The sequence below is a fragment of the Spinacia oleracea genome, chromosome 5, assembly GCF_020520425.1.
Source record: "Spinacia oleracea cultivar Varoflay chromosome 5, BTI_SOV_V1, whole genome shotgun sequence".
In the NCBI taxonomy this organism is placed as follows: Eukaryota; Viridiplantae; Streptophyta; class Magnoliopsida; order Caryophyllales; family Amaranthaceae; genus Spinacia; species Spinacia oleracea.
The window spans coordinates 6,140,696-6,159,255 of NC_079491.1; the positions used below are offsets into that span (position 1 = coordinate 6,140,696).

General features: G+C 35.4%; 2 long non-coding RNA genes across 2 annotated transcripts; both read left to right on the top strand.

The window, feature by feature from the left end:
* The first annotated feature begins 250 nt into the window (after positions 1-250).
* Positions 251-18,285, top strand: LOC130461220 (uncharacterized). The gene is made up of 2 exons (XR_008921623.1): positions 251-741; positions 17,959-18,285. It is a non-coding gene; the product is annotated as an uncharacterized lncRNA (long non-coding RNA).
* Positions 765-15,664, top strand: LOC130461219 (uncharacterized). The gene is made up of 2 exons (XR_008921622.1): positions 765-13,288; positions 13,689-15,664. It is a non-coding gene; the product is annotated as an uncharacterized lncRNA (long non-coding RNA).
* Positions 18,286-18,560: the final 275 nt, after the last annotated feature.

Below are 18,560 nucleotides of genomic sequence, written 5' to 3' on the forward strand. Positions count from 1 at the left end.
ATTATCCCAAACCTAAAATAAAATAATTTGAAAAAAATATTTTATTTTAGAAAATCCCAACTTTTTATTTTTATTTTTTATTTTTATGAAACCAACCTAATTAAATCAAGCACATCTTTTTTGAAACCGACCTAATTAAATCAAGCACAACTGTAACTCGGTAAGAAACCAACTTGTACAGTAAAAATAATGAAAGATAGGCGCGTATATGAGCTGTAAAAAAAGAACGCCCGATAAAAAGACCGTTATAAACCTCCAACCCACCGCCATATTCCGCGAAACCACCGCCTTAAAATCTACATAAAACACTCTCACCGGTTAAGTTTTGTGTACAGAACCCTAATCTGTCAATTTTCTCTCTCGTTTCAATTTCCCTACCTCTAACCCTAGAATCTCCGATCAAATTCTAACAATTCGATCTAAACCCAAAACCTAACCCTAGATGATGATTCTTCAATTTGGGGATGATTCATCCATTCACTGGTTTGAGCCACCAGAATAGTGTTGATATAATCTTCCAAAGGACGACAACGTTTTTCATCGGAGCATATCTGGTGGTATTTCTCTTAGAAACTACTTTTTCCCTAAGTGAAGATGTTGATCAAAGTCTTCACTTCGGGAAAAATTAGGTTTTTATCGAAGTTTCTTTTATGGCGTTGATTAAGATGACGAATAATTAGTAGCAGAAGAAGAATTTCGCGGATAAGAAGACGACGACGAAGAAGAAATACGAGGAGTTCGGTAAGCGAAATTTGTACTTCATCTTTTGCAATTCTGGATTAGGATTATGAATAGAGTACCTTTTGCTGTACTGTCTGAATTACATATGAGTGTTATTTATTTATTGTAGTCTGTCATGATTCGTATCCTGTTCACAATTTTTCTTGATACTTTGTGAAAAACGTGGTCTTTTGGGAGTAGTGAAGTAGGAAGCTTTTGATTTAGTCTGTAGATAGATTTTGGAGTGGATTCGATGATTGAGACTTTGTTATGGAGCATAATGGCAGGTTGCTTGGACACAATGGCAGGTTGCACTCTGTAGTTATTTTCGGGAATTAGGAAATCTGAGCTTTACGTATGTTGATGGTTTTTGTGTATTGGATCCATGTATGTTATGGAAGAGAGCCAGAGAGGGGTTGATTTGAGGATGGTAGATTACTAAATTGTGCTGAGAAGAAAGGTTTGGGTGAAATAGCTTATTTCTTTTATCAGCTGACTCTTGTTGAGAAGAAAGGTTCCTGAGTTTTGTGTGTTCCGAAGGTGGTGTGAAGGTAGTGGTGTCAACATCTTTGGGTTAATTTGATTTGATGTATTAGTGTGACAGGAAATATATTGAAGTGACTACTTACAGTTTTGTTGATTTACATTCTTGGAGGAGTATACATTTATGTGACTAGAGTAGTTAGGGCTTTTGAGGTTCTAGGGCATCTGCTTATTTTCTGGTTCATGGAAAGTTATATTTTGAAAGTTCAAATAATGCTTGAAGTAATTCTTGTGAAGCGTTGTTTATGTTAAATTTGGAGAGAAGTAAGAGAATTTAAGTTTATTATGTTTTATTGTTTTTGTTCTCTCTGATTTTTTGGGTCAAAATGATGAGAGGTGTTGACTGAAGGAGTGAGTTTATGGTGAGAACCCTGTGTAGTTGGGGACTTTGTGATACCTTAAGCCTATGGGATCTTTTGAATGGAAATCGAGATTACATTAGTGGATAAGATGCACAAAGTTGGAAGTTGTATAATAAGTTTGAGGGATTTTTTACTGTATGAATTATAGTGTATAACTCGATAACTCTGCCAGGAAATGTGCAACGGTCTATTGGAAAAGACTTATGTAGATTGTCTTTTAAAGGTTCTAGGTTGTTGTGCTTTGCGTATTCTAAAGCTATGAGTGGAGGACCTTTTTTTGCATATTAAGAGAATCGAAATAGCTAAGTTATAGACTCGACAATTCTGCACGGAAATGTGCAACGGTCTATTGGAAAAGGCTTATGTAGATCAACTGTCGTATGAAGGAACTAGGTGGTTGTGTTTTGCGTATTCTAACGGTATGAGTAGAAGATCTTTTTGCATATTAAGAGAATCCGAATTGTTAAGTTATGTTTGTTGTTAAGGTAGTGTTCAGTAGGTTACGATTTTTGGTTTAATTTGATTATAGGTTTCCTTCTGTCCGGAATTATATTGGAGTGACAAGTGACATTTATATTAATTTATATTTTTAAGGGATTTATTTATGTTGTGAGAGAAGATGGTGCTTTGGAGGTTCCAAGAGCTTTATTTATTTTGTGGTTTATAGAAAGTCTATTTCGAAAGTTGAAATCATACTTGGAGAAAAGATGGTTTGAGGTTCTAGGAGCTCTGTTTATTTTGTGCATGGTTTACAGAAAGTCTATTTTGAAAGATGAAAGCATACTTGGAGAAAATCTTTGGGAGGTCTTTTATTTTAGACCACTTTTGATAGCAATGTCGGAAGATAAGTACATTAAGTTCTGATGGTGTTGTTGTACATGATTTTTAGGGCAAAATTATGAGAGGTGTTGACTTAAGGAGGGATTGTTATATTGTGAACAAAGTTAAATGGAGGAGTAGATGTGATCATTATAAATGGAATGAGTGAAGTGAGTGCATTGATGGATAGGATAGTCCACAAGTTGGAAGTTGTACAATAAGTTAAGGATTTTACCCTGGAAGGAGTTCTAGGAGTTGAATTACCTGTAGTATATAATTTGTCATTTATGCAGAGTAAGGTGTTGTTATAAAGGCGATGATGAAAAAATATTTCTCATGAGCTGTCTCTTAAGGGGTATAGGTTGATGTGTTATGTCTGTTCTAAAGGTATGAGTGGAAATGTTTTGCAGATTAACGAAATCGAGGTTGATAAGTTTTGTATGTTTTGGAGGTGGTGGGTTGTTGTTTGTTTTAAAATCTTTAGGTTATTTGATTTGTGGTATCACTTTGACAAGAGATTATTGGAGTAACTACTTACGGTTACATTGATTTTTTTTTTTTTTGGAGTATTCATTTATGTGACGAGCGTAGATATGGCTCTTGAGGTTCTATTGTTTCTGGCTTATGGAAAGTTCTATTTTGAAAATTCAAAGCATACTGGGGAGTGAGCACGTCGTTTATTTTAGACCATTTTTTATAAGTTCATTGGAAATTTATTTCATTAAGTTTTGATAATTTTGTGTTTTATAGGATTGGGTTAAGAATATTCAAGTATTTGACTTAAGGAGAGAGTGTTATATTGTGACTGGAGGAATGTGATATTTTGAATGGAATAAATGAAACTTGTGACTGACTAAAATAATGGATAATATAGGTGGACAAGTTGGAAGATTATAGTACGAAAGTGAGTTTTACTTTTACATTGATTTGTATATTCAGTAATACATTTATTAGATGGGTCTTTTGAGGTTCTAGGGTTGTGTTCATTTTGTAGTTTATGTAAAATTCCTTCTGAGATCTTTGACTCAAAATGATGAGGGGTGTTGACTATAGGAGGGAATGTTATAATATAACACGAGTAGATGAGATATTTTGAGTGGAATGAATGAAATGAGTGGCTATATTAGATAATAATAGGTGAACAAGTTAAAAGTTGTATGCTTAGTCAGGATTTTGCTCTGAAAGGACAATACAGAGTAGTAAGGTGCTGCTATGAACTTCTTTGGATTATATTAACCGTCTTTTGAGGAGAACCTATTCTGCTTAGTTTCTGATGTTCCTGAGGTATAAGTGGAAAAGCCTTTTGCAGTAAGGGGAATCCGGGTTGCTAAGTTTGTGTGTTTAAGGTGGTGTAGTAGTTGTATTATGGTCTTTGGGTTTATTTGATTTTAAGTTCCGGTTTTACAGGAATATGATGATTAAGGTGGTGTAGTAGTTGTGTTAACTTTGGGTTTATTTGATTTTAAGTTCCGGTTTTACCGGAATATGATGATTGTTTTGAGAGATGAAAGAACAAAGTTGTGCTAAATTTTGTCGTACCCTATGTGCGCGAGGGCGGGGTTCACAAATCTACTAGTTGGGATATTTATTTTTCAGTAAACAAATTGGATAAAATGTCATTTTCAAGCTGGGATATCTTTTGAAGTGACCTTACATTTTTATTGATTCGTAATATTCAAGAATGCATTTGCATTGAGAGTAGATGGGATTTTGAAGGTCTATGGGCTGCATTAAGATTTTGTGGTTGATGGAAAGTTCTGTTTAGAAAACTGAAGTCATACTTGGAGAGTATGAAGACAACTTTTATGGCGTAGGAAACTTTTGTTAGAAATATGGGAAGGCAAGTACATTTGTTTTGGTTGTTTTTGAGTGTGATTTTGGGTTCAAATGATTAGAGGTGTTGGCTTAAGAAAGGATAGTTATGTAGAGAACACACCGTATTTGAGGATCTTTGATACCTTAATCTTTGAGATCTTTTAACGGGGTGTATGAAACTGTTACGTAACTATTATTGCCCGGTAAATTGAGAAATATGCAGGAAGGATTTATGGGTCTTAAGTGTTATAGTTATACTATACAACACCATAGGCAGATAATTTTGGCATGTGCTATATATTTTATAAGGTTTGAGGGGAATGATCATGTTGTAAAGTCATGGACTTCTAAAGGGAATCCAGGACTTCTAAAGGGAATCGAGGTTACAGAGTTTTGTATGTTCTTAAGGCACGAGTGGAAAAACATTCTGTTGCAAATTATAAGAATGCTTATTTTTTAATGTTCTGAAGGTGTGGAAAGTAACTGTGTTAAGATCGTAGGGATATTGATTTGAGGCATCAATTTGACATGAAATATTTTGGAGTAACAAACTCACAACTTACAGGTATGAGTGGATAACTTTTTGGCAGATTATAAGAATGTGGGTTGTTCAGTTCTATGTGCTATGAAGGTGTGGGAAGTTGTGTTAGGATCTTTGGGATTATTGATTTGAGTCCTCAGCTTGACAAGAAATATTCTGGAGTGACAAACTGACAGTTACATTTATGTTGATTTATATTTTTGGAGTATACATCTAAGTTACGAGAGTAATGGGGCTTTGAGGTTCTAGGGGCATTTCCTAAGTTCTGTGTGTTTTTAAGGTGGTGTTTAGTAGTTTTTTAAAGATCTTCGGGTTTATTTATTACAGGCTTTGGACTGACGGGAACTTGGAGTGACTACTTAAATTTATGTTATTTTCAAGATATATTTATGTTGTGGAAGTAAATGGCGCATTGGAGGTTCTTAGGACCGCTGTTTACAAAAGATGAAATCATACTTGGTGTATCTCTTTGAGACGTCGTTTGTTTTAGACTACCTCCGAGTGGAATTTTGGAAGTTAACTTCATTAAGTTCTAATGGTTTTTATTGAACATAATTTTTGGGTCAAAATTATGGGAGGTGTTGACTTAAAGAGAGAATGTTAAAGAATAAAATTATGGGAGGTGTTGACTTAAAGAGAGAATGTTAAAGATGAGATTTTCTGAATGTAATGAACTAAACTGGTGTCTCTTTATCAAAGAACTAATATCACAGGTCTCTCTATTATTTCTCAGAATTCCTTTTGGGTAAGAATCGAACCTTATTAATGGATAGTATATATGCACAAGTTAGAACTTAGTAAATTGACGATCTTATTCCAGAAGGAGTTTTAACACTTAGTGTTTTAGATATAGTATATAATATGTTAAGGGTGCCAGGTTAGAGGCTATTATAAAGGTCGAGAAAGCTTGCTAAAGATCATCTGTCAGAGGAATCTAGTTTGTTGTTTTGTGTGTTGGAAAGGAATGAGTGTAAAAGTTTTTGAAGATGAAGGGAATTTGGGTTACTACTTTTTTATGTTCTGAAGGTGATGGCTAGTAATTGTTTTATGATTTTTACGTTTATTTGATTTGAGGTATTATGGATATATATTGGATTGACTACTTACTTTTGAATTAATTTATATATTTGGAGTACATATTTATGTTGTGATTGTAAAAAGGGCTTTGAGGTTCTAGATCTTATGAAGAGGATTTATTTTAGTTAACTTTTTTGGTAGAATATTGGAAGTTAACTTTTTTGGATTTATTCTAGTTTGTTATTTTTGTGTGCTTTTTGGGTCAAAATGACGAGTGTGTTGATTGTACGAGGGGATGTTGGGTCGGGAACATAGTGTAATGGAGGATTTTGTGCTACCATCTTTGAGATCTTTGAAATGGAATCAGTGACCATGTTAATTGATAACATAGGTGCACAAACTGGATGTTGTAAAGTAAGTCAAGGATTTGTTCCTGAAGGATTTATGGGTCTTAAGTGTATTTAGGTAACGTGTGTATCTTGATTATTACAAGTAATGTCGTACCTTAAAGGTTTTAGTGGAAAAAGCTAGTCGTAGATTAACTCACTTTTAACAAGAATATGGTTGCCGAGTTTTGTCTGTTGTTAAGGTAAGAATCCAGAAAGTTCATTGAAGATAAATGGAATCCAAGGCTGTTATGTTTTGCATGTTATGAAGGTGGTGGGAGCAGTAGGAGCGCAATAGTTGTGCTTAGATCATTAGGCTGTATTAATTGGGGGTTTCTGTTTGACAGGAATATGATGGTTTGTTTGAGATATCAAAAAATTGTTTCTTTTGCTAAATCTTGCCTTAGACTAACCGTCAGATTAAAAAATTACTTATTGGGATGTCCAACTTATACCACGCTCTTCCACAAACAAACTCTTGTAGGATGAAAGTTTCGGTTACAAGAGGAGGATTATTTTGGAGTGACCACTTACATTTTTGTTGATTTGTACTTTTGAGGATGCTTTTATGTTGGGGAGTAGATGGGGTTTGAGGTTCTAGGGGTTGTATTAATTTTATGGTTAAAGAAATGTTCTGTTTTCAAAACTGAAACCATATTTGGAGTAAAAGATGTGAGGCATCTTTTGTAACAGGCAACTTTTGAGGAGAACATGGGAAGCCAGAATTCATTTTAGTATGGGAAGGCAAGTACTTATGTTTTGGCAGTTTTTGTGTGTGATTTTGGGTCCAAATGATTCAGAGGTGTGGGCTTAAGAAAGGATAGTTATGTGGAGAACACTCCGTATTCGAGGATTTTTTTTTATTGGACTGGATGAAATCTTTTACGTAGTGCTATTATTGCTTGGTAAACTGAGAAATATTCTGGAAGGATTTATGGGTCTTCAGTGTTAATAATTATATTGTACAACACCATGTCCAGATAATTTTGGCATGGGCTATTTATTTTACGAGGTTTGATGGAAAGATCTTGTTGTAAATTCACGGACTTCTCAAGGAAATCTAGGTAGCTGTCTTTTGAGTGTTCTAATGGTGTGATACTCTGAGTGGAAGATCTTTTTGCAGATTGACTTCTAAAGGGAATCTAGGTTACAGAGTTTTGTATGTTCTAAATGCACGAGTGGGAAGACAAGGAAGACATTTTCTTTGCAGATAATAAGAATTTTGGGTTGCTTAGTTTTGAATGTTTTAAAGGGGTGGGAAGTAACCGTGTTAAGATCTCTTTGGAATTACTGATTTGAGGCATCAATTTGACATAAAATATTTTGGAGTGACAAACTCATAACTTACTGGTATTAGTGGATAACCTTTTCGCAGATCATAAAACTTGGGTTGCTTAGTTTTGTGTGTTATGAAGGTGTGCGAAGTTGTGTTAAGGTCTTTGGGATTATTGATTCGAGGCAGCAGCTTGACAAGAAATATTCTGGTGTGACAATCTGACGGCTAACATTTATGTTGATTTATATTTTTGGAGTATACATGTACGTTACGAGAGTAGATGGGGCTTTGAGGTTCTAGGGCTGTTGCTAAATTTTATGTATGAAGGTGGTGTTTAGTAGTTTCTTCTAAGATCTTTGGGTTTATTTTATTACAGGCTGCGGACTGACAAGAACTTCGAGTGACTACTTAAATTTATATACTTCATTATTTTATATTATTTTCAAAATATTGTTGTGGAAGTAAATGGCTCTTTGGAGGTTTTTAGGAGCGTTTTCGAATGATAAAATCATACTTGGTGTATGTCTTTGGGACTTCGTTTGTTTTAGACTACTCTAATTAAGTTCATTAAGTTTTAATAATTTATATTGAACGTAATTTTTGGGTCAAAATTGTGAGAGGTGTTGACTTAAGTAGAGAATGTTATAGAATAAAGTTGAATGGAGAAGTAGATGAGATCTTCTGAATGGAATGAACTAAACAGGTGTCTCTTCATCGAAGAACTAGTATTACAGGTCTGTATAATTTCTCATAATTTCTTTTGGGTATGAATCAGAGCTTATTAATCGATAGTATACATGCACAAGTTAGAAGTTAGTAAGTTGATGATCTTATTCGTGAAGGCTTTTATAAAGCTTGAGAAAGCTTGCCAAAGATTAACTGTTGTTTCAAAAGAATCTAGGTTGTTGTTTTGTGTATTCAAAAGGTAGGAGTGGAAAAGCTTTTGAAGATTAAGGGTATTTGGGTTGCTAAGTTTTCTATGTTCGAAGGTGGTGGCTAGTAATTGTTTTAAGATTCTTGCATTTATTTGATTTGAGGTATTAGTTTGACGGGAGACATATTGGATCGGCTACTTTCATTTATATTGATTTATAGTAGAAGGCGTTTTTGAGGTTCTAGGGGCTATTTAGTTTGTGTCCTACGGGATTTACTTTTTCTTCTCAAGATTGAAATCATACCTTGGAGAGTTGGAGGTAGATCTTATAAAGAAGATTTATTTTAGTTAATTTTTAGGAAGGTATCTATGTTTTAAAGGTTTTTATTTTGTGTGGTTTTTGGGTCAAAATGAGGAGTGTTTTGACCGTACGAGGGGACGTTGGGTCGGGACACAGTGTAATAGAGGATTTTGTGTTTCCATCTTTGCGATCTGTTGAATGGAATTAGTGACCATATTAATTGATAATTTAGGGCACAAACTGGATGTTGTAAATTTAGTCGAGGATTTGTTCCTGAAGAACTTGCGGGTCTCAAGTGTTTTAGGTAATGTGTATATCTTGATTATTCCGTCAAGTTATGTCCCTACCTTAGTGGATAAAGCTAGTCGTGGATTAACTGACTTTTAACGAGTATGTGGGTTGCTGAGTTTTTTTTGTTGTAAAGGTAAGAATGGGGCAATCTTTTTGAAGATTAATGGAATCCAATGCTGCTATATTTTGCATGTTATGAAGGCGGTGGGAGCAGTAGTTGTGTTTAGATCATTAGGTTGTATTAATTAGAGGTTTCTGTTTGACATGAATATGATGGTTTGTTTTAGATATCAAAAAGTTGTTTCTTTTGCTAAATGTTGTCTTAGACTGACCATGGGATTAAAAAAATACTTATTGGGATGCCCAAGTTATACCACACTCTTCCATAGACAAACTAACGGGGTGAAAGTTTCAGTTACAAGTGGAGGATTACTTTGGAGTTGCCACTTACATTTTTATTGATTTGTACTTTTTGAGGACACTTTTATGTTTTGGAAGTAGATGGGGATTTTGAGGTTCCTTGGGGTTGTATTAATTTTATGGTTAAAGAAATGTTCTGTTTTCAAAACTAAAACCATACTTGGGAGTAAAACATGTGAGGCAACTTTTGAGGAGAACATGAGAAGCCAAAATTCATTTGTTTTGGTAGTTTTTATCGTGTGATTTGTGTGCCTAAATGAGGATAAGTGTTGACTTAAGGTGGGAATTTCTGTTGTGAACACAATTGAGGATTTTATGATACCATCTTTGAGAAACCGTGACCATATAATTGATAATATATAGGTGCACAAGCTGGAAGTTGGGTAGTAACATTAGTAAAGTCGAGAGTATATTTTGGGATGATTTATAGGTCTAGTATGTTTTAGTCAATGTGTTACTTGATTATGTCGAGTGATGTGAAATCTGAAAGGTTTAGTGTATCTGGGTTGTTGATCTTATGTGTTAAAGTTATGTGTGGAAAAGAGTTTTGAAGATTTAGGGAATCTGGATTGCTACGTTTTGCATGTTAATGAAGGTGGATGGAAGTTGTGTTGTTATGGTGTTTGGATTTATTTGGTTAGAGGTTTCAGTTTGACATGAATTTGTGTGGACTGTGGAGTTAATCTTGTGTAACATTGTTTATTTTAGAAACTATGGAGAGGAATACGGAAAGTCAAGTTCATTATGTTTTGATGGTTTTTATGTATGAAGGGTGCTCGCGTATGGAGCAATTGGATGTTACTATAGTGAACACAATTTAATGAAGGAGTTTGTGATACCTGAAGCTATGTAACTTTTGAATAGGAGTGTTATATTCTGGAAGGGTGTAGTGTGTAACATTATTGGAGTGACCACTTATAACAGTGGTTTTTGCCTTTCGTGGATACATTAATGATGCGGTGAGATAAGATATGGCGTTTGAGATTCTATGGTCTTTGTTTATTTGGTGGTTTATGGGAAAATCTATTTTGATGAGTGAAATCTTGAGGTAACTCTTGTGAGACGTTTATCTTATCCAATTTTGAGAGGAATAACAGAAGTGAAGTTCAATATGTATTGATTGTTTTTGTAGTATGTTTTTTGATCAAAATGATGATTGTTGTTGTCTTAAGGAGGGAATGTTATATTGCGAATGGAAACATGATTGAGGAGTAGATGAGATCTTTTGAATGGAGACTATGTAAATGGATAATATAGGTGAACAAGTAGGAACAAGTAAGGTGATATTAACAAGGTCTTAGTGGAAAAAGAAGGCTATGAAATAATTATCTTTTGTGGAATCTAAGGTGCTAAGTTTGGTATGTTCTAAAGGTATGAGTGGAAAAGCTTTTTGCTGATATGGGAATTTGAGTTTGCTAAGATTTTTTTTGTTCCGAAGGTGGGTATAGTTGTGTTGGATCTGAGGGTTAATCTGATTTTAGTTTCACATGAAATACGATTATTCGATAGAGAGATAAAGGAACAAAAGTTGTGCTAAATGCTAAATGTTTTCGTAGCCTAATGTGTGGGGTGTATAATTTACTTATTGGGATACCCAACTTTATACTTCCCTTCCCTAAACTCAGTTTCGATAAATTTTTCGGTTTCAAGTTGAGAATTCTTTTGGAGCTACCCACTTCCATTTCTATTAAGTTGTAGCTTTGGAGGTTGCATTTATGTTGCAAGAGTAGATGAACTTTTGAGGATTTAGGGGATGTGTTAATATTGTGGTTCATGGAAACTGAAATCATACTTGGAGTAATCTTATGAGACACCTTAATGGCAGGAAACTTTTAAAAGAAATATGGGAAGGGAACTACATTACATTTGTTAAGTACATTTGTTCTGGTGATGGTTGTGTTGATTTTTGGGTCTAAATGATGAGAGGTGTTGACTTGAGGAGGAATTGTTTCTTTGAGAACACAACTTAATGAAGGATTTGGTGATACCTTAATCTTTGAGATATTTTGAATGGAATAAACGAAATTGGTGACTATATTAATGGATAATATAGGTTGAACAAGCTGAGAAATATTCTGGAAGTATTTAGAGGTCATAACTAGCTGTTGTTTTATGTATTATTACTTGATAAGTGTTCCGAGTAATATGCTTCCGTAAAAGTTTGAGGGAGAAAAATTCTTGTTGTAGATTAACCAACTTCTGAAAGAAAGCCAGCAGGTTTGTGTGTGTGTTTGTGTGTGTGTGTGTTTGTGTGTGTGTGTTCTAGAAGTAGGAGTGGAAAACCTTTTTGCAGAGTAAGAAAATCTGAATTAAATTTTGTATGTTCTGAAGGTTGTGGGAGTAGTTGGCATTATGATCTTTTTTGAGCTTATTTCATTAGAGGTATCAGAGTTACGAGTAATTTTTTTTTTGAGGATACATTAAATGTGGCAATGTTTATTTTGTGGTTTATGAAAGTTACTACTACTATAATTGAAATCATGTTTGGAGAAAATCCTATGAGTCGTCGTTACGTTATGAGATCTTTTGAATAGAAATGTAAAATGAATATGGGAAGTTAAGGTAATTATAATTTGATGGTTTCTCTTGTTTGCATTTTTTTTATTCAAAATGATAAGAGGTGTTGACTTAAAGATGGAGGCTATAAAATGCACAATTGAAGGGAGAAATTTGTGATATGCTAAGCTATGGGATCTTAGTTTGTGACTATATCAATGTATAAGGTGCCTAAGTTGGGTTTATAGTGTATGACTTGATACGTTTTTCAAGAAGTGTGATATTTTAACAGTTTGAGTGGAAGAAGTTTCTTGTAGATTAACCAACTCCGAAAGGAAATTTACGCTAGTCTGGTTTTATGTGTTGTGAAGTATGAATGGGAAACCTTTTTGTAGTTTAAAGGGATTCAGATTGGTATGCTTTTTCTGTTCTGAAAGTGGGGGCAGTAGTTGTGTTATGATCTTTGGGTTTATATATATGATTTTGAGGTTTCAGATTGAAGGCAGTTAATTGGAGTGGGTCCACCTACATTTGATTGATTTATTTATTTGAGGATACATATATGGTGTGATGGGCCTTTTAGGACTGTGTTCATTTTGTGGTATTGGAAAATTCTAAGTTGATGATTGAAATCATACTCTGAGTATATATTGTGGGACTTCGTCTATCTTTATCCACCCGAGAGGAATATGGCAAGTTCAGTTTATTATGAATTGATGGTGTTTGTTGTGTGTGTGTTGTGGATCAAAATGGCGAGAGTTATGGACTTAAGGAGGGAATGTTAAATGCGAACATAATGTAATTGAGGAGTAGTTGAGGTCTTTTGAATGGAATGAATGAAATGGGCAACTATATTAATAGATTGAATGTGCACAAATTGGAAGTTCTTAGGTAAGTCGAGGATTTTATTCTGGAAGTATTTATATGTATCAAGTGCTTTAGTTATAGTGTATGATATAGTTATTATGACATGTAGGTGCTATTAAGAAGGTCTTAGTGTGTATTATCTTTTGTTAGGAAGTATGAGTGGAAAAGCTTTTTGTAGATTAAGGGAATCTGCGTTGTTAAGTTTTGTGTGATCTGAAGGTATGAGATCAAAAGCTTTTTGCTAATGACGTGAATCTGGATTTCTAAGTTAAGGTAGGTGTGCGTGTTGGTGTATTTGGTTTAAATTTTCAGTTTGACAGGAATATCAGGTTTTGTTTTGAGGTCAAGTTAAATTTTTAGCTATAAATTTTATCATAGCCTGATGTGCAGGATTCATTAACTTACTTATTGGGATATCCAACTTTATGCCCCACCATTCCCCATAAGAAAACTCAAATTGGATAAAAATTACAGTTCCAAGAGAAGGGTTTTCGGTTTTGATGTATTTGGTGTGAACAGTTATATTATTGATCTATAGCTTTTGAGGATGCTTTTATGTGGTGAGAGTAGACCTGGTTATTGGACAGGGTAGTCCAATGGATATAGGGTTAGGGTCAAGTTAATAGGGCTTTTATTAGGCAGGGCTCTTATTGGACAAGGCCTTTATTGGACAGGGTCATTATAGGGTCAAACTTATACTACAATTATTTTGAAAATTAAAATAGTAATGATACAAAAAATTACGTGTATAGCTTCGTATTTACTTGTACTTGCACATGGCTCTTTTGTTTTTCATTTTTCATTCCTCGTTTATTGACCCGCCCACTAATGATCCGCTATTGACCCACGACCCGCTTTTGACCCGCCCATTATCGACCCGCTAAAAATGACCCTTTCAATACCCGACCCTCTTTTGACCCGCACCGACCCTGACCCGCCCCGCCCGATTACCAGGTCTAGGTGAGAGTAGATGGGGATTTGTGTTTCTAGGGGTTGTCCTAATTTTGTGGTTAACGGAAAGTTTTGTAGTGAGAATTTTAATCATCCTCTGAAGACATCTTTTCTGTCACATAAATTCTTAGAGGAATGTCAAGTACATTTTTTTAATGGTGGTGGTGTATTTCTTTTGGGGGGATCAAAATTTCGTTTAGAACACTTCGTAATGCAAGATTTTGTGGTACCTCAATCTTTGAGATCTTTAGGGAGGAGTGACGGATCGTATTAATTGATAATATAGGTTCACAAGTTGGAAGTTGGAGTATTCGTTTATACTTCCATCAATTTATGGCTTTTGAGGTTCGTGAGGCTTGTTTGTTACTCCCTTTGTCCCTTAATACTCGCACCGTTTTGACTGGACACGCTTGCCAATACACAATTTTGACCACCAATATCTTTAACTACATATTATAAAAATTTATATAAATATGAATAGTGCAAAAAGTCAAAACGGTGAAAGTATTAAGGGACAGAGGGAGTATTTTTTTTTTATGGGAAGTTCTTCTTTGGAAGCAAACTTGGGGTAATCATGTGAAGACATCCTTTATATTAGGCAACTTTTGAGAGGGATATGGGAAGCCAAGTGCATTATGGGTTGACTGTTGTTATTGTGCAGTTATCATGTTATTTATACCAAGTATTGTGCTATAAATTTGGGAGTGGAAAAGGCTTTTCCAGATTAAGTGGTCTGAGCTGCATTATTTTGTGCTAATTGTTTTTGTAGCAGACAGTGCGGTGTTCATAAAATCACTTAGGATGTCAATTTTTGTGAAAAACTCAACTTTGATGAGAAGCTCAGTTCCAATCAGATTCTTTTGAAGTGTCGGCTCTTATATTGATTTGTAGGTTTCAAGAACAATTCTATGTTGTGAGAACAGATGGATCCATGAGAGTTTATCATTCTACTGGTTGTGTTTTATGTGGTTTGCTAGTTCCTATTGAAGGCATACTCCGAAAATTCTTGTGAAGACTTCATTAATATTAGCAACATTTGAGAAAAATATGGGAAGGCAAATTCATCATGTATTGATGATTGTTATTTTGTTTGATTTGTAGGTTTCATAATAGGTGTTAATGTTATGTTGAGAACAAAATGGGGGATTTTGTAATACCTTAACATCTATGAGATCTTTGAATGGAAACCTATGATTGAAATGAGGGACTACATCTACGTACATTCATATTATAGGTGCTAGAGTTGAAAGTTATATAGTTAGTTGACGATTTAATTTTTTATGCCAAGTGTACGGGTGTGCTACCAGCTGGCTGGTAGCATCCCCAACCAGTTAAGGATAATAGCCAATAATCCTTAACGACAGCTATTATTCCCTACCAGCATCTCTTGAAAGCCGGTAGGGAGGCAGCACGTGATCAATCAAGAAGTCAACGGGTCACTATCAATCGGGTAGGACCCATTTGTCCGTACGCCCGACCCGCGCCTATATATATGAGCTTCATTTATTACAAAAGGTACGCAATCACAATCATTCACCAAACCTAAAATACTTATTACTTACCATACCTGACTTTAGCATCGGAGGGGGATCCTCGAATCACCCTCGAGGCTAGTTCATCTTTGTTATCTGCGCAGGATATCATCAGGATAACAACAATACACGATCAGCAAGACCTCTCCAACCGTTTCCAATTCTTACAGGAACACCAAGTAATGATTCATTTTAAAGGCTCGACTGGATTTTATAGAGGAAATCTTGGTTGATAGACTATGTGTGTTATGAGTGGAAAAGGTTGTCGCTAGAGGGTATGCTGGTCAGTTGGTTTCATCATGAGAAGATTATGATAGGTACTTGTAATAGGTCATGTAGTAGTTATCAAAGAGGTGAATGTTGTAACCAAATGTGTGGAATATTGGTGCCGAAAACATTACTTATTGGGCTCAAATTGCTCTTATTTAGACTCGCTAATTCTTGTGTGAATGAGTTTTGAAGTCTGCTTCTTGTTATGCCGACCTTAGAAATGGTTGTATATGGCGTATGATAGTCTAATTGACGCCGGGTGTAGTAAATTGGATGACAGAAGTAAGAGAAATTCCTTTTGTTCCATAACTTCCATATAGTTATAGGAGGAAACGAAGGATTCAAATTATAATTGATGCTTTTATTTCCAATTTTTTTCATTATCGTAGGTTGATTTGTTTACAAGAATGGAAAAGATTTTGCAGCATACCTTTCATATACAAATTATTTATCATTGTCTTTCAGTTGTTTTTTTTTCATATTTCTCATGGAGCTGGAGGTAGTTTTGTTCTTTTGGCTTTGGGATATAGTAGACTAAATCAAAATGGCTCTCAAAACATTTTTCTTCCTTTCATTGAAGTAGAAGACTGTCGTCGTGTTATCTCTTAGGTGTTAATTGGAATCAACCTCTCTGTAATTGCAAGTGTAAGGTTGTGTACGTATGATCCCCTTACCCCACTTGTTGGTGGATCCTTTTAGAAGGCAATGGGTATGATGATGATTGTCTTCTAGCTGTTCATTGTGTGTGATTTATGGGTCTAAATGAGGAGAGGTGCGATGGTTTTCATTTTCTAAATTTTGAGTTGTTTTCCTTGAATTTTGAGTTGTTTTTGGTTCATTTTAATTGATGTTTTTGGTTAATGAGCTATTTTATGTCTCCCCCGCTGTCGGAAATTAATATTCAGGTTGATAGTGTAATTTGAACTAGTAATGTGACGACTTAGCCCAGACGAAGTTTTTTTATTATGAAATAACTGCTTTCGTTACTTGCAATTTAATGGGTTGGAATGCTTTTTAATAGCTGGCTTTTTGTTGGATTTTACTTTCAAAGCTTTGTTTCTCCATTCTTTACTTGCATCAATGAGCTCGTGTGAAAGTGTATATTTTCTATGGATGTACAAGGTTGTGGTTCGTTAGTACGTGTTTTCCTTTGTGGAAGTTCTATTGTGTAGAAACGATCAATATTTTAGCCCCATGGCCCCCATATGAATTGGAAGTTCTGGATATGGGTTTCGCTTTGTAAAGTGGACAAGATCGATGAGTCTGGGTATTGCAGTGGTCCTTAGGGTGTCCTGAGTCATTATGTATGGATGATGATCTTAGATGTGATTGCGTCTAAGATATTTTAGTAATTCCGCAGTTATGGACTGTTTCGGTTGGCAAGTAGTTTGGGTGGTCTGCAGTGACTGCAGAGCTGATGTTGGGTTGATGATGGTTTGTGGTGGTGTTTGAGGTTGCTTCTGGGTTTCGGCTGGAAAAGAGCTTGGGAGGTCTACAGTAGTGTTTGAGGCTCTGCTGCTGAGTCTGTTGGTTGTTTGCGGTGGTGTTTGAGGCTGCTGTTGAGTCTGTCGGATGGAAGTCAGGTGGTCAGCCTAGGTGCAGGAAGTAGGACTTGGTGTGTTTCTGGTGGTCTGTAGTGAGTTTGAAGAGAGGGCTCATAACTGCAGTTTGCCTTGTTTGCAGTAGCTGCATTGGTAGTGCTGCCTTGTTGCTGTGGCTGCACGGCTGTTGGCTAGGCCAGTGCTGCTTTGTTGGTGTGGTGGTACAGCTTCAGGTTTGGTTGCAGTTAGTTCATGTGTAGTGGTACGGTATCAGAAGTCTTGCTGCTGTAGTGCGGCTGTGTTTTTCGCAATTCCTGGTTAAAGTTGTCCATGGTTGACTTTTGCTCTTTGTTTTGAGGGTCTTTTTTTTGGGACCGTGTGTTTGCTCGGTTTTTTTTTTGGTAGGTTGTTAGGGTTGTTTGTTGTTGGTTTATGTGTGTTTTTCCCCCTTGTAAATACTTTTGGTTTCATTTTGTTACTCCGTAATATAGTGCATATTTAAAATAAAAATTTTTTTAAGGTGGGTTCACAAATCAGGTTGATTATAATATTGTTGTGATGTTAATATTGACTTTTCTATTGTTTCATAGGGGATGTTATTTTTCACCACCCTTGTAATTTTGTAATTTTGCTATTGGTTAATTCCACATGTATTGATTTAATTATTGCGATGTATTTTGTAGTCTAATTGTTGAGGGCTGTTAATTCAGGGGTGGAAGTCTGTGTTTAGAATAGATTATCAACATATATTGTAGTCATATATGTACCTATACCTATTACTCGCTCGAGGTGAGTTGGTGGGAAATGAGGGAATCACCTAGTGTGGGAAAATGCACAAGTTGGAAGAAGAATCAAAGGGGATTTGGTATGTTCAGTTGTATGCTATCTCATATTCTCATGGATGCCTTTTTCGTATTTGATTTATGGATTTTGCAGAAAAAGCCAGAAATTCATCTCGGGAACAAAGTTCTTAAAAGAACATTGGGAAATACAGTTGCTTGTTACTCCGTAATTCCGTATATAGCTTGAGTATTGTTGCCTACATTCACGTGCTTCATACGAAGTATATACTTCTAGACTGTATATAAATGCTTCATATGAACTTTGTTGACCTTCTATAGTGTAGCAATTCTATGAGATGTTTTTTGTTAAGATGTTGTAGCTGAACTTTATGTGGCTCCTGAAATACTAAGAAGTGTGACTGTGAGTATTATTTGTAGGTGCATGCAGCAGCAAAAGAATGAATTTCGCAGTTTGTTGTTATTGACTTTCTGTTTATAGTGCACCAAAACGGATACTCAATTACGCATATAGATACTCTAGACCTGGTCAAAATACGGGCCGGGCTGGGTCGAGGGCATAAAATATGTCTATTGTGTCAGGTCGGGTCAATTTTGTTGCCCAAATCCGTTAATCGGGCTAAAAGTAGCGGGTTTTTTGGGCCATTCGGACCGGGTTAAATTTATAACTAAAGTCATACATTTTTTAAAAAGTTCGGGCCGTGCCCAAAAACTGGGCAGGAAAAATTCTGCCTAAAA